Genomic DNA, 15,542 nt, shown 5'->3' on the forward strand with positions numbered 1-15,542 from the left:
TTACTTCTGAAGATATCAAAGATCAGGAGCAACAGATCCAAATTAAGGAAGATAATATTCACAATGCCTGCCTACTGTCAGTATCCTTTTTTTTTTTTTTATAATGTAGACTGTAAAGTTTAAAACTGTAACAGTGGAGATAGGCTTGCCAGATAAGTCATCTCCTTTTCATAATGTAAACCATCTAGAAAGCCAGCCAACACTGTCAGCAATTTCTATTATAAAGCATGGGTGTGCTGTCCTCTCACACTTGAAAGGGTTAAGTGCCTACCAGGCCAAAGGCTCTAGACTGAAAAAGAAAATGTTGCTTTAGTCAGCTCTGAAAGGTTTCTAGCAAGTATCAAATACTTGTTGATCTGCTCACAATGAACACCAGCAGGATTGTGAGGCTCCTTTCTCTATCTGGGGAGATGCATTTACATACTGTCCCCAGTAGGAACAGCGTGTTGGTTTCCCTTTAGAAAAGCTAAGTAGCTCGAAGCCCCATTCAGTGTCTCCTGACTGAAAGAAGACAGCAATTGAAACAGTGAAGTCTCTCCCCTCCCGGTTCGGGGCAGCTCAAATACTGTGCATAAAACACTTGGAGTAGTTCAGGCAAACCCACCTGAATGGGCCAAGGAACACTGTCTGTAGCCATGGCAACCTGATCTAATTACATGAGTGATCAGGGCTGGAGTAAGTGTACAGAAAACTAACACCACAGACAGTATCTATGATGAGAGAGGCAGACAGGCAGGAGGCTTCTCAGCCTCAGCTTTATGTGGAAGGTGGCGTTCAAGCCAATTTATTTGCAAAGCTGCTAAAATATTGACTGATGCGTGGCCAGTTAGAGGACAATCAGAGGAGATTAAATGCCACAGCTAAGCTGTTATGGTGCAATCCCTTTCCAAGAGTTCTTGCGCATGTTTTTTCTTCTCTCTGGTGGCTACCTCTAGCTTCCCCTGGCATAAGCTTCATTCAAAAATAAAATAAAAATAAAAACCCTCGGCTATCAAACTGTCTTAGCTACCCACCCACCATCAGTAAACCAGAGGGTAGGCTTAACCCAGGCTTCTAGGAATGGCAGGGCTCTTCATAAAGCTGGACACGGTTTAGCAAACACTATTGCAAAAAAGTAACCAGCTGCGCCTAAAAATACCCAGCATGTAACTACCTTGTTGCCTACGATCTATAGCAGTGCTGTTTAAATATTAAGAAGAGCTCGCATTATAAAACAGAAATGTCACTGAGATGACACTACTAGGTTGCTACAGGGAAACATAGGGCATACACACATTCCCCTGCATACCAGGCAGAATGTGAGGTGAGAACTCTAAAGCATTACTTTTTATTCTGTAGGTGGTGTGGGGTCTTCTAATTTTACTAATTGTATCCTGTGGCTCTCTCTCTGACAAACTAAGAAACCTCTTCGGGGACAGAACCAGTTTGGAGGAGTTCCTACTGCACAACATACGGTAAACAAAATAAAAATAGCTTGCCTTTCTTGTTAGCCACATAGCGCATTATATAACCAGCTTCCGACTGGCTTCTTTTTTTTTTTTTCCGCCCTTACTACTCTTCAGCAATTTCCCAACCTTCCCCAAGTATTTATATTGCCCTCTTATCTGTAGGATTATACAGCAAGAAAGCAAAACAAAACAGGACAGCCACGGGATCGAACTAAACCCCATCCTCTTACCCCTGATCCTCCCCCCACCCCACCCCCCGCGCCCCTGGCAGAGTCTAGATACAGCACCCTACTTCCACCCCCCACCACTAAGGTCCTTGCTCAATCTCCCTAGAAAACCTGAATTGTTTCACCTCTTGCAGTCAGCTCTCTACGTGGTCTGAAATAAAATGAAAGCGCACAAGCCACAGAGTTGAAGGAGGCGGCTCAAGAGAGGTCGAAGCGCTGCAGAGTCAACCAAGGGACCACCGTGGACCCCCACCCCCACTCCCCGCTCCCCATCGCGATGGTCCTGGTCCCCGCCCGGCGCGCGAACACACGCACACACGCACCTACACACTCACACGCACTTACTCCCTCCTCTCCGACCCCGCCTCACCTCTCGCTCCGCCCGTCCGGCCCCTTCCCTGCCCCCTGCGGGACCGGCCTGCGCGCTCGGCTGCAACCACGTAGGAGGCGGCGGCGGTGGCGGCGGCAGCCCTGGCAGTGGCAGTGGCGGCGACTCGGGCCCCGAGTGAACGAGCCGCGGGGCTCCGGGGCACATCCCAATCCCCGCAGCGCCTCCTCCGCCGCCACCTCCTCCTTCCCCTCCTCCCGTCTTCATTCACCCTCTCTGCCGCCGCGCAGCAGAGCAGTCCCGGCGCAGGGCAGCGCCCGCAGCTCCTCCGCTACTGCTGCGGGCGCCGGCAGAGTCGCCGGGCCGGGCTGGGGCGCTCGCGGGCTCCCGGCTCCAGCTCCGGCGGTGGCGGCGGCGTCTGCTGCTGCTGCTCTGGATCAGGAAGCGGCCGCACCAACAGGGCGGCGGTGGCAGCTGCAGCTAGGGCCGGTCTTCTCCCGCTGCGCTGCGATGGCCCGCGCGCCCTTGCCTCCTGAGGCGCCACCTCTCCGCGCCCCTAGCCTCACGCAAAGTCCCCTCTTGGTCCCCTCGTAGCCCCGAGAGGCTGGCCTAGGCGGGGAGACCCCAAGCTCGGGGTTGCCTCTGTCAAGCTAGGCGACCCCGGGCGGGGAAGCCCAGCCCTCCCTCGAGCCCCCGCAGCGCTCACCGCCCCCACCCGGGAGGGGGGACTGGAGAGGAGCGAAGAGGGCAGCGCGACCCTCCGCGGCTGCCGCCTCCCCCTGCGCCACACGGAAGGAGGAGGACCGGGCTCTATCCGCTCGCCGCCGCCGGACCGGCAGCAGCCGAAACGGGGCGCCGCCGTTCTCCCCACCCGCGCCCCCCGCCCGGGCGCGCCCCCTCTCCTGGCGGCCGCCCACCCAGCCCCTATCTGCTGCCCTTGCTAGCCGCTCCTGCTCCCAGAGGGGGTCCCGAGCCGGGAGGCTGGAGCCGGGCACTAGTGTATGTACACACAGTCACACATACACTCGCGCGCGCGCCTGCACACACACACACACACACACACACACACACACCACGACGCGTCGGTTTCCTTCGCTCCTCTTCCAGCTGTTTTCCGTGCAGCCCATTGAGACTGGGGGAGGGGGGGTGTATGCTGGATGTTCTTTGGCCCCTCTCCGGAGAGAGCAGATTGGGGTGCGGGAGGGGGTGATTTTAATCTAAATCGGGGTGGAAGGGGGAGGGGGAGAGAAAGAATCAGAGGAGGAAAAAAAATAGCCACTTACTGTAAAGTGTAAATGGATCTGGGGTTGCGTGGGGAAGGGGTAACAGAGGGAGAGACACAGTGTCCTGCGGCTGCTGTAGCTCTAGCTGCGGCTCCACAGGGCTTGTTTTGGATCCCCCTGCAGTGAAACAGGTCCTGTACGGCTCCTCCACTGTAGTAGAAATGATGTCTGCGGTATACTCTGCTCTCTCCTCCTCCTCCTCCTCCTCCCCCCTCCCCTCCCTCCTCCCTCCGCCCGCCCTCCCTCCCTCGCGCTCTCTCTCGCGCTCGCTCGCTCGCTCCAGTATGTAAATGTGTAATAGAAGCCAAATATGGAGCAGTTGGCTGCCGCCGCCGCAGCTCAAGGATCCGACTTCATGGGGGGGGAGGGGGGGGGGAGGCACCCTCTGGCAGGCGGCCCGGCGAGCCGCACAGAGCACGGCGAGCGCACGGCGCGGCTGCCGGCCCGCGCCCTTAACCCTTCTATGCACCCGGGCTGGAGCGGCGCTCGCTCCAGGGGAGGCCGGGTTGTCTCTCCGCAACTGTGGCTCCGGATCCCCGACACCGACCGGAGGGGACTGTGCCTTCCAGGTTTGAGAAAGGGGCGGGGAAGTTGGGGCGATGAGGTCATTGGAGTGGTGACCGATCGGTGCTCGCGCGCCTCCCCGGCTCCCTGCAACCTAGTTGGAGGGGGACAGGGTGAGTGCAGGGTGCAACTCAGGCAACCTGGGAGACTCGCAGCGACGGGTGTCAGGATTTGGCTCCTACTTGGTAAAATACCCAAGGGGGCGGGGAAGTCGGCTGATTTCTAATTACGAAGTGCCCTTGGTGCCCCCCGGGTGAGCATCTAAAGAGGACTCATTGTATCCTTACTGTTAACCCTCCAACCCGCCAGCCCTGCGTCATCCGAGGCAAGGCCCGCGCCTGCTGCCTTGGCTTGCAACTCGGGAAAGTTCTCAGGCTTCCCCAGCTTGCACTGGCACCCTCACCTTTCCTGCCTGGACAAGCTGGCGACCTCCCGGTCCTCCTTTCAAATTCTGCTGGTCTCGAAATCTGCTGTGGGCATGGAACGCCTCAGCTCTAGCTAGCCCTGGTAACCGACCTCACTCACTCCTCAGGGCTAACTGTGGATCATTCATTTCATCGCAAGCGAGGTAACCTGTGCACTGAGCAGTCAGTCGATGGTGGTTCTCGGGGAAACCAAGCGAAGGAACGCTCCCCCACCCACCTTGTCCCGGTGGCTAAACGCAGACGTGGACTCCCCACCCGGCCCCCTCCGGCTACACCTCAGCCAAGCGTAAGCTCGAGGGAAGAACTCTTCTCTGGAGGCGTTCACCTTGCCAACAGGTGTGGCACCCGAAAGAAGAGCCATCACATCCCCACGAGGGTCGCTCAGTGCCGCGTTCTCTTTGCAGCAGAAAATTCTTGAAGACCAGTAGGTGTCAGGCCAGCATCTGACCTCTTTCAGGTGCTTAGAACTGAGAGTCTGGAAACTCGATCCCTTGGTCTCGCTGGAAGCCACTACTATTTATTGACTCTAAGCCGGATTTGAGAGACCTTTTGGCTCCGTTTACGTATGACCCAACAATTAGTCACTGTCTGAAGCAGCGTACAGAATCACCAAGAGAAACGTGTGCGCGTTTAAACTACTGTATTGTGGAGCCGGCACTTCAGAAGTTAAATTAAAAAAATAATAATAAAATAAAATAAAAGAGATGCAGTGGTGTGTGTGTGTGTGTGTGTGTGTGTGTGTGTGTGTGTGTGTGTGTTTGTGGTGTAGGACACATTATCTATTCTCAGGTTTTGAAATACCGTGCACACATCCACGGTTGCTTAAATAGAACTACAACTGTTCCCTCTCACCGCCCCCCCCCGCCCCCACTCCCTATAAACTGTGTTGTTCACTTGAGGATCCGCGATTATTAGACTTCATATGCTAAAGTGACATTGTTGGTCTCATTACAGCCTCTAGTGGACGGTTAACGTTGAGTTTCCTGTCGGGGCTCTGTCTAGTTTTGTTTTCCCTCCTGAGCTTTATCCAGGTGAAGGTTAACAGTTCAGAGCTTAACTGACTGGTGTCTTTTCGCTCCCTCTTGGTAAAGCTGTCTTTGAAATGGAGCAGACGCTCGCTGGCTGCCTGTGGGAAAGGCGTCTGCTTTGTGCTACAGGTATTGTTCCGGCTGGCCTGTGAAACCGACAAAGCTTCTGTTATTCGCTTCACTTGCAGACAGCTTTCATATAAAAAAAAAAACAAATTTAATCTAAAATATTTTTATAACAGAAAATATTGGTTGCCATGTTTTTGGCATAACTGAGATGTTTTTATTCCAGCTCATAATCTGTAAACTGTCCAATCCACCTCCACTCTATTTTTAGACATCTTATATTTAGAGAATTTTCAAGGGGAAAAAACCTCCTAATATTGTAATTATTACGTTGGTGCAAGCAGTTAATTTGCATTATTTTAACAACCTTAAACATATTAAAACACATAATTCATATTAGACGTAGTCGATTAATTTAAATGTTCCCTGAAGAAAGCTAAATATGTACATTATCCATACAGTAAAAATAATTAATAAGAAATGTGTTGTTTACTTTCCTAACCATTAAGATTAAAGCCATAAACACTCTCTCTCTCTCTCTCTCTCTCTCTCTCTCTCTCTCACACACATACACACACACACACACACACCTACAGCTATTGCTTCCTGCAAGTTCCAACACAAACATAATACTCATAGAGCAGTTTCCTTACTTGAGTACTGAGATGTTTCATTTCCTGAAGACAAAATGTCAAACGCACCATCTGAGAAGGAACAGGAGAGGCTCTCTAAAAGCAAAAGTTCTCATGGAAATAAAACCTCCATGGAAAAAGAACAAGGTTTTCAAGGTGGCAGCTATATAGCACTGGCCCCTACCCCCAAATCTGATATTATGTTTGTATAAGACTCGGTCGAGCTCTGTAGTGAAGCAAAATTGAGGAAGGAGGCCCTGCTGAACCTTGCTCCTGATGTGTGTTATGTATTATTTAATGTAAAAAGAAATGTTAGTACCTTCTATTTATTTTTTAAAGATATATATTAAAGATACATATATCTTAAATATATTAATACTTAAGATGTTTAATATATATTAAATATATTTAAAAATAAGGTACTAACCTGTGTGTGTGTGTGTGTGTGTGTGTGTGTGTGTGTGTGTGTGAGAGAGAGAGAGAGAGAGAGAGAGAGAGAGAGAGAGAGAGAGAGAGGAGGGTCCTCTTATCACTTTCTGATTATTCCTTTGAGACAAGGTCTCTACCTAAACTTAAAGGGTCATATTTTCTAGACTAGGCTGGAAATCAGCACACCTAGTCTTTGCCTCCTGTCTCTTCCCACTCCAAGTTGAGGTTACAGACCCATGGGATGCTCAGCTGTAAGCAGTGCTGAGGTCCACGCTCGGGACCTCCCTGTCTTACAACAAGTCTCAAGACGTGTCTCCCCCACCCCCCACCTTCTTTCTGTTTTGCTGATTTTTGTCTTGTCTACTCTTGAAAGGTCAAAATGGTCTAGCAACTATTTCTTAGGTCACAAGACTCTTCTGTCACACTTCTGCATTTGCAAGCATGATAGTTAATGCAGCCACAGCTGCTGCAGCACCACCATTCAGGGGATTTTAGCTTTTCTGAGTCAAGGATCCTACCCCACACTAGGCAGGTGGGGTCTGCCTTTGAACCAACTGCTGGGGACTGGCTCAACCCAGCATGAAGAACACTGGTCTGTTCTTTGGGGCGCTACCTCAGCACACTTGGCCCCACATACAGAATCTAATTCTCCAGTGAATTACCTTCATACTAATTAAATTTACCAATGGGAAAAAATTCACATTGCACTTGGACCTCTGTATTCTCAAATTTAATCAGCTTCTGGTAATACACACACACACACACACACACACACACACACACACACACACACACACATATATATATATATATATATATATATATATATATATACACACATATACATATGTGTGTGTGTGTATTCATCTGTACTGAATACCTGTAGACATTTCACTCGTCATTATTCTATGCACAATACAGAATGATGGATATTTCCGTTGCACTAGGTGTTATGAATAACCTCGAGATTACTGATAACTTAGAGTTATACTGTTAACTTAAATTACTTATAATGTAAAGCATGTAACAGGATGTGAGTACTCCATATCCAAACACTACACTTGTACAGTCTAAGATGTGGGTGTCTCAGGGGGACCCAAAAACTAGCCCTCATATTGAGGGGTGACCATATATACACATGAACGAAATAGTCCTCCATCCTTGAAGAGCCCTTTTTCACCAATTATGGAACCCCCTAGGACTGAGTGTGCTGGGGTCTTGGCTATGAATGTGTTCTCTGAGGCAGTAGAGGGAGCACAAGAGTGCTTAATACACCCAGTGTACACAGGGCCCTCGAAATTGTGACAGATTTTAAATTATAGTATATGTTTGCATTGGAAGTAGCCTGTTATGTCATTCAGAACCAAACAAAACAAAAAAAGCTAACAAACATTTACTGCCTACTAGATTACAGCAACTAAATAATTGAACAGATTGCAAATTACATAAAATAAAAGATACACTCATCTTGAGTTCTAGGCTTGCGTTCTTCCAGTGGACTTCGGAAGTCCTGCTCAGAAAAGATACCTTATTGCCTGAACGCACGGAAGCCGTTTTGATGCTCACACCACACTGGGTGTGTCCGCACACACCTGTAATCCCTGCAGGAGGATGGGGAAGTCCAAAGCATCTTTCCTGAACTGCTTAAAAGTTCAAGGCCAGCCTAAGATACACGAGAAGTTGTCTTAAATACTTCTCACCCACCCACCCCCCTCTCTCTCTCTCTCTCACACACACACACACACACACACGCACACGCACACGCACACGCACACGCACACACACACACACACACGCACACACACACATACACACACACACACCACAGAGGACTTCCTGGCCTGATGATATACCTCAGAGGTTAAAAAGTTTGTTATCAAGAATGGGGAATCAAGTTCAATTCCCAAATCCATGTGGTAAAGAACAGACCAACTCTGGCAAGTCATCCTCTGACCTCCAGAGTGCCCCCCTTACATACAACCACACAGTAAATAAATGAACATGGTAAAAACTTTGTCAATAAAAGGCCCGTGAAGTGTTAGTTTTCTCTAGTCAAAATAAAAATAAAAATAAAAATAAAAATAACTCTTCAAAATGAGACAACCATGCCTGAGAGAATTTAAGGATATATATATATATATATATATATATATATATATATATATATCCTTAAATACTTCCCTGGAGTAGGCTCAGACATTTGGAAGCTACACATTGAGGAGGCCTCATTGATATTGAGTAAGTATCTACTTATTAATTGTGAGCAGATTTCAATATGTAGACCAGGCTGGCCTAGAACTTCAAGTCCTCCTATCAGAACCTCAGGAGTGATGGGAAGATAGCCACAGATCACCAACCTCCAGCTGATAAGTGGGCACTTGGGTAAGAGATTGAGACTAGAACACCAGGCCTGGAACCTTGGTCCTGTTGTCCCAGTCCTTGGAAAGTGACAACAGAGGGATCTGGAGTTCAAAGCTAACCTTAGCTACACAGTGAATTGGAGGCTACATGGGATTTTCTAACTAGAAACTGTCTCAGCTCTCAGGTGCTGTTTCTGTCCTTGTCAGTCCTCAGCAGCTCTCTGTGAGCATCTAGGATACAATGCATAGGCCCCGAGAATACACAGTGAGGAAAAAATTGTGCTCTACCAAGAGCTTAGAGTATCACCAGGCTTATCTTTTGAAAATGTAAATTTTCGCTAGGGTGAGATCCAGAGGCTCACAGCTAGACAACCAGTGCCTCTCAGAAACACACCATGCAATGCTGAAGACACTGAGAGTAAAGACTACACTGGTTGCAGTGTTGAGAGGTAAGAGGGCAGTTGTATAACTCTCGAGCAAGCTGATATTACCCTTTCACCTTTGTAAACCGGACCAAACCTGAAGACAAAATATGCCACACCCAAGTGCCCCACCTACCAAAGACCTTCAAAGTCGGAGTGGTAATCATTTATTTATTTTGATCTCTTTAGAATTGTTAAAAATGTCTTTCCTCCCACGGCAGGGAAGTGCATGCCAAGTTTCTGCTTGGAACAATTTGTTATGGCTATGCGATAATCCTGGAAAGTTTGAATTCTTAATGGAAATACCGATGCCAGACCGTGAACCGTGTTCTAACAAAAAAAGGGCGTTATCCTATACGTCCTTCGAAGAGCTGAGCAAGCTTCAGTGATTACAGATCAAATAAACTCGGCTGAGATTGGACTCCTAAATAAGACTGGGGAGAAATAAACCGGAATAATAAAGCAAAGTAGAAACAAAAGTGAAAGCTGCCCAGACAATAGACTCTGGGGTCAGTGGGCCACACCCTAGCTAAGTCCCGAGGCTCTGTGTACAGCCTACAGACACTTACAGACCTGCTTCAACACCGTGTGCTCCTTCTACCAGACTGCAGCAGGCCAGGCTTCCTGAGGATGTAATGACATCACCAATGACATCACCATTATTCAAGAATGGAGTGAAACTGTGGTGAAGGCAAGGGATGGGGGAGGGGATTGTGAGGGGGGACTGGAAGGAAGGGGTGTGTAATTGGTGTGTAAACTGAGTAAACAAATTAATAATAATAATAATATGAAATGAAGGTATGGAATACAGCTCAGTGACATCACCCTTGCTTAGCATCAGCAAGGTCCTGGGTTCAGTTCCCCAGGGACACAGAGAAAAAGGTCCCTTGGTTAAAAGCCATTGCACTTCAGTATTTGCTGCCAGTTTATCATTCAGCAGTACACATATCTGACTACACTAAACAAAACAGTAATTTTATAAACAACAAAATGAATGCTTTAATATAGAGCCACATCGTCCAGTACAGCCTTTGAGCTCTTGAAACTTGGCTTGTTTAAATTGAGAGGCACTCTAAGTATGAAATATACTTAAATTCAAAATTTAAAGGCTTAGTTAGATATCTGTATGTATGTTATATGTGTGTGTGTATACATATATGCAGTACCTCAGTAATTATTGTATTGATTAAATGTTGAGATGAAAATATGTATATTGAGCATGTATTAGGATAAATGAAACATATCAATAACATACAAATACACACATATATACAGATGCATATAAATATACATACATGCATGTATATATAAGTGTGTGTGTGTGTATATATATATTTATGCAAGCAATCAGAAACACATAAGCACACATATATGTTTATATTTACATAAGTATATATAGATATATCTTTTTCTTTGTTTACTGTGTAAAGAAATTGAGCCCAGAGTTTCAGCATGCCAGGCAAATTCTCTACTCCTTCAGCCCCACAGTTGAATGTTTTCCATAGCCAGCTACCAATAGCATAGCTAATGGGGCTGGTGAAACATGGGATTTAGTCTAAGACAGCCCACAATTGGACAACTCAAGATCCTAGATGGCTTTCTACAGTAATGCAGTAGTTAGTAGCTGGTGATCTCCTTTCTCTCTTTATCCAAGTGCCCTTCTTCTCCATGTGACATGTTCTCCACGACTCATCTGCACACATGGTCTCCTTGGTAGATCTACTGTGGGCCTGTAAAGCAAGATATTAGGCGCATCTGTGACTCCGTCTCTGTGAAGGGAGATCAGACCTGGTGGGGGAAACCTACATTGTGTGCTAGAAAGCAAAACCATTCTGGCATTACAGCTGGTTTGGGGAGTTGTTATTTGTGATTAAATGGTTTGGGATTGGTACCGTTTAGAGACACCTGTATTGGGGGATTAATAATGAAAATTATATTACTTGGGGTTTGGGACTTGCTTCCAAGCATGAAGACTTCAGTTGAGATTTCCAACATCAAGGTGAAAAACCAGGTCTGATGGTGCATATCCGTGTTGGGGAGGTAAAGACAGGAGGATGTCTGGGGTTTGCTGGCCAGCCAATGTAGCTGAACTCATGAGCTCTGTGTTCAGTAAAAAGATTCTGTCTCAAATGTCAGGTTGTGGACCAGGGAGATGGATCAGCTAATAAAGGTGCCTGCCACCAACCCTGATGACATGTTCAATTCCTGGGACCTAAACAGTGGAAAGGAAGAACCACAAACTTACTTCTTGTCCACACATGCACACATGCACACATGCTAATGGTACACTGGAACACACACACACACACACACACACACACACACCACCACCTCCAACAACAACATCAATCATTTAAAACCATGCTTCATGATTTAAAAAAAAAGTGAAGGAGAACACCTGCCTACACAGGAGAGAGAGAAGGAATGAATGAATGAGTGAATGAATGAGCCAATAAATCAAATGTCATTTTTAAAAAGATGCAGAGCGATTATGGAAAATACCAAACATTGACCCTTGACCTACACAAATACATAGCTACGCATGCACACACGAGAAAATTACACAATTTTTTTCTGACTAGAAAACGCACCAAGTCTATCAAAAGAAAATCTGTTTTTAATGTATAATAAATCCAGCCCACTGAGATCCTTCTAAAGGAAATGGGATGCTTTTTTTTCTTATTTATTTAAACCATTATTACTTTGTCAGCAAGTTAGAGATCAATGACATCAATGCCACTTGGAATAAGATTGAATACGAGAGAACGGTCTGTTAACTGTCATAACTTGTGGCCATAATTGTCTAAGGAGCACAGCTCTTTTCATAGGAAAAGAAGACGGGCAACTTTTTATGGCTGAGAACACATGGGTTAAACGTTGCTTGCTATTGGCTGGGAACTTTTGGGACTCTATTTTTAGTGTTTCATTAACAACTTAGCTTTTTTTTTTCTTTCTTTCTCTTCCCTCAAAAGAAATCCATTTTCTAAATTAAAATCCAAGCCAGAGGCACCATCCTTTGAACTTAAAGACAGTGGCTCTTGCTTGATGGATTATGCTTAGGGCTCCACATCGTGCAATGTAGGGTTTGTCCAAAGCGAACAGGGGACCACGTCAGGTTGCAGAAGGAAAAATTAGCTCCTGGGAAGGTACAGGAAAGATCATTGTCCTTCCGACTTCATGACACGAGACTACATGGCTGCAAGCTCTTGTAGCTACTTTATTTTTCTTGAGTAAATACTGGCCAGGATAGGCTGATCTGAATGAAGGTCAGAGTTTAAGAACATCCCTTTGTGAGGAATTTACCAAGCGTCCAAAGAGGAAGCATCACAGAAAAGTGCATTGGCAAGCTTTCCTTTTTTTTTTTTTTTTTTTGACATTAAAAAAAAAAAAAAAAAAAAAAAACAGAGTTCATAGAAGAAACTGTCAACGTCAAGATTTCAGAGGGGGATTGTCAGGTAATTTCAGGCCCTTTACAAAGGGCTGGAAGTGGGGCTGGCAGCCATGGCCAGGAGTGGGAGGAGCCTAAAAATCTCTGGAGGCTTGCTACTGGAGGTCCTGTTTCTGCTTTATCCATCATGCCACAGATTACCTTCTGCCGGGGCGGGGATAATGGCACTCAGATGAGAAGTGTAAATTACAAACACCCTCTTCTAAACTACAGAATGAACATGCAGACTAAAAGACTCCGTTCGCCGGAATGCCAGCCAATCAAGTAGAAGAAGACAAATTACTTTCATCCCCCTGCAGCCAAAATAGTATTCTACCAGCTATGCAGGGGTGCGGGTACCGGGTAGGGAGAGCTTTTCTGTTTTCTTTTTTTTTTCTTTTTCAGGTATTAAGAGAAATTAATTCATTGTAATTGTAATATGGGCGTGGAATCCATTCTACTGCAATAGGCAACCTAGTTGTGAGATCTGTTTCTCATCCCAACCCCCTCTCTGCTTTAAAAGTTGGAACTTAAATATCAATAGTAGGTGCATAGGCTCCCATCACTCCACTCCTGGGTAGCTTTTCCTGAAGTCAATTTCATAATTGCGAGGCTCCACCCCCCCTCTCCTGCTCAGCACTCACTTCCTTTCCCTCAATACACTCTCTCCCCCACCCATCCATGAATCATCTTGCCTTTAAAGAGACTGTGATGACCCCGGGTGAACCTTGCTGGCATCCTGTATATTTGTAAGCCAAAAGTGTGTGTGTGTGTGTGGGGGGGGGGTGATTGGGGATAGGGGACTTGTTCTGTGACAGGAACCTGGTCAGAGCCGGATTCCAGCTCAGAGGTGATGATATAGGCTAGTTTGCTTCTCTGGGACAAGAACAAGGAGCTAACTTTTCTAGAGCCGTGGAGATAGTTCTGAATCCCGTATCTTGGTTCACAATCAGGTTTGTAAGAACCCAGTTAGGCCCTTGTGCAGAATGAAATATATCAGAGGGGGTTGGACGTGAATGTTGTCAGATCTCTTTCTCTAGTCAGGGAATTTCTATTACAATTTCTCTGATTTCTGTAGATCTAGCTGAGAGTGGGGTTTCCATATTTGTGCTTTGGCAAATGCACCCAATAACTGATTCCTTCTGATATTTGTTCCTAGTGCTATTGGTTTATTTGTGAGTTCACTAAAATTAGAAACATGTTTGACTCTCCTTCTCCTCCTCTTCCTCCTCTTCCTCTCCTCCTCCTCTTCCTTCTTCCTCCTCCTCCTCCTCCTCCTCCTCCTCCTCCTTCTTCTTCTTCTTCTTCCTCCTCCTCCTCTTCTTCTTCTTCTCCTCCTGCTTCTTCTCCTTCTCCTCCTCTTCCTCCTCCTCCTCTTCTTCTTCCTCTTCCTCTTCCTCTCCTCCTCCTCCTCCTCTTCTTTTTCTTCTCCTCCTCTTCCTCTTCCTCCTCTTCTTCTTCTTCCTCTTCCTCTCCTCCTCCTCCTCCTCCTCCTCCTCCTCTTCTTCTTCTTCTTCTTCTTCTTCTTCTTCTTCTTCTTCTTCTTCTTCTTCTTCTTCTTCTTCTTCTTCTTCTTCTTCTTCTTCTTCATATTTGAATACAACATCGAAGCAATGCATATATAGTTGACAATATGGGCCTTGAGATGTGACACCCTCTTAAAGGAGGTACTCAGTGTATCAGCAAACTAACTTCATTCTGGTGAACACTTCCCTTACTATGCCAAGCCCTACCTACCTACCTACCTTTCTTGGCCCCCTCCCCAGCCCCACCCCCTTAGCCTAGAGACTTACTCCTCTTCTTTTAAGGTTTGGTTTGAGCATCAACACTTCAGTGAAGTCTTTCTTGATGATCCCAAGAATCTGCAGCTTTGCCCAATGTGGGAATCGCAGCAATGGTATCTTCTTATTCTTTTTATTTATATAGTATTTTTAAACCACTAACAGAAGGAGGAGGAGGAGGAGGAGGAGGAGGAGGAGGAGAAGAAGAGGAAGAAGAAGAAGAAGAAGAAGAAGAAGAAGAAGAAGAAGAAGAAGAAGAAGAAGAAGAAGAAGAAGAAGAAGAAGAAGACAATTTCCTGTTGCATGTGCAACCTTCCTAGGCTCAGCCTGTGGATGTTTCTCCTTTGTTTGTTGGTCTGGTTAAGAGACTCCACCCCCCCCCCCATATGCGCTATCCCTGGCATTTCCTGTTCCTCTCTGTTGGGAGTTGAACTCAGTCTGCTCACAAGTATATTGAAGTTAGGATCCCAGTAGCATGTGACCTGATTTGGGAGTAGGGTTTGCATATTTACTTAGTTAGGAGGAGGTCTTCCTGTTTGAAAGTGAGCCCTAAATCCAGCATGAATGTCACCTTCATTAGAACACAAAATATCAATTCAGAGGCAGCCCAGGGCCAATAACCCCAAGAAGATGGAGACAAAGATAAGAAAGACACTGTTACATGCTAAGCGCGGCATGTCTTTCCCAACAAACACCAGAAGCTGCAGGAGAAAGAAGTCTTTTTTCCTCATGGATTTCAGACTGAGGCTGACCCCATGACACCCAATTCCAGACTTCTGACTTCCATAGCTGGGAGAGTAAAACCTCTTAGGCTTTAAACAAACCTGTCTGGTCACTTGTTAGGATAGGCTAGACAGGGAATCTGTCCTTCTGGATCTGAGGTTTTAGGACTGTTGTTTCTTGTTATTTCTGTTCATACCCTATCTCTTTCCTCTTTAGATATTCATTGATAATCTATCTTGAGTGTGTATTTGATCTGGCATCCATGACAACATCAATAAACAAAAGACCACAGGGGACAGAACAGTTACCCAGAGAGCTCTGGACTCGCCTGCCCCTCTTTCCAGAAGAGGTTATTTGTTGGCTCTGTCCTAAAACACAGACTACCACAAGGGGTCTCAG

At 46.4% G+C, this 15,542-nt stretch overlaps 1 protein-coding gene and 1 long non-coding RNA gene across 14 annotated transcripts in view; one reads left to right on the plus strand and one right to left on the minus strand.

Annotated features, from left to right (window-relative positions):
• The window catches only part of Atxn1 (ataxin 1), a 415,237-nt gene extending 411,774 nt beyond the window's left edge, over positions 1-3,463 (minus strand). For 5 of the 13 annotated variants that reach the window (XM_011244386.3, XM_011244385.3, XM_030247210.1 and 2 more), the window contains exon 1: positions 3,287-3,376. The gene's annotated coding sequence lies outside the window, so the exon portion shown is untranslated. Of the gene's footprint in view, positions 1-1,800; positions 1,910-2,045; positions 2,857-3,076; positions 3,098-3,286 lie in introns of those variants that run through there. The other 8 variants (NM_001199304.1, NM_009124.6, NM_001199305.1 and 5 more) reach the window with 6 other exon arrangements.
• A 232-nt stretch (positions 3,464-3,695) lies between these two features.
• 5033430I15Rik (RIKEN cDNA 5033430I15 gene) lies at positions 3,696-4,980 on the plus strand. The gene is made up of 2 exons (NR_167678.1): positions 3,696-3,855; positions 4,383-4,980. It is a non-coding gene; the product is annotated as an RIKEN cDNA 5033430I15 gene (long non-coding RNA).
• The last annotated feature ends 10,562 nt before the right edge of the window (positions 4,981-15,542 follow it).

The sequence above is a fragment of the Mus musculus genome, chromosome 13, assembly GCF_000001635.26.
Source record: "Mus musculus strain C57BL/6J chromosome 13, GRCm38.p6 C57BL/6J".
In the NCBI taxonomy this organism is placed as follows: Eukaryota; Metazoa; Chordata; class Mammalia; order Rodentia; family Muridae; genus Mus; species Mus musculus.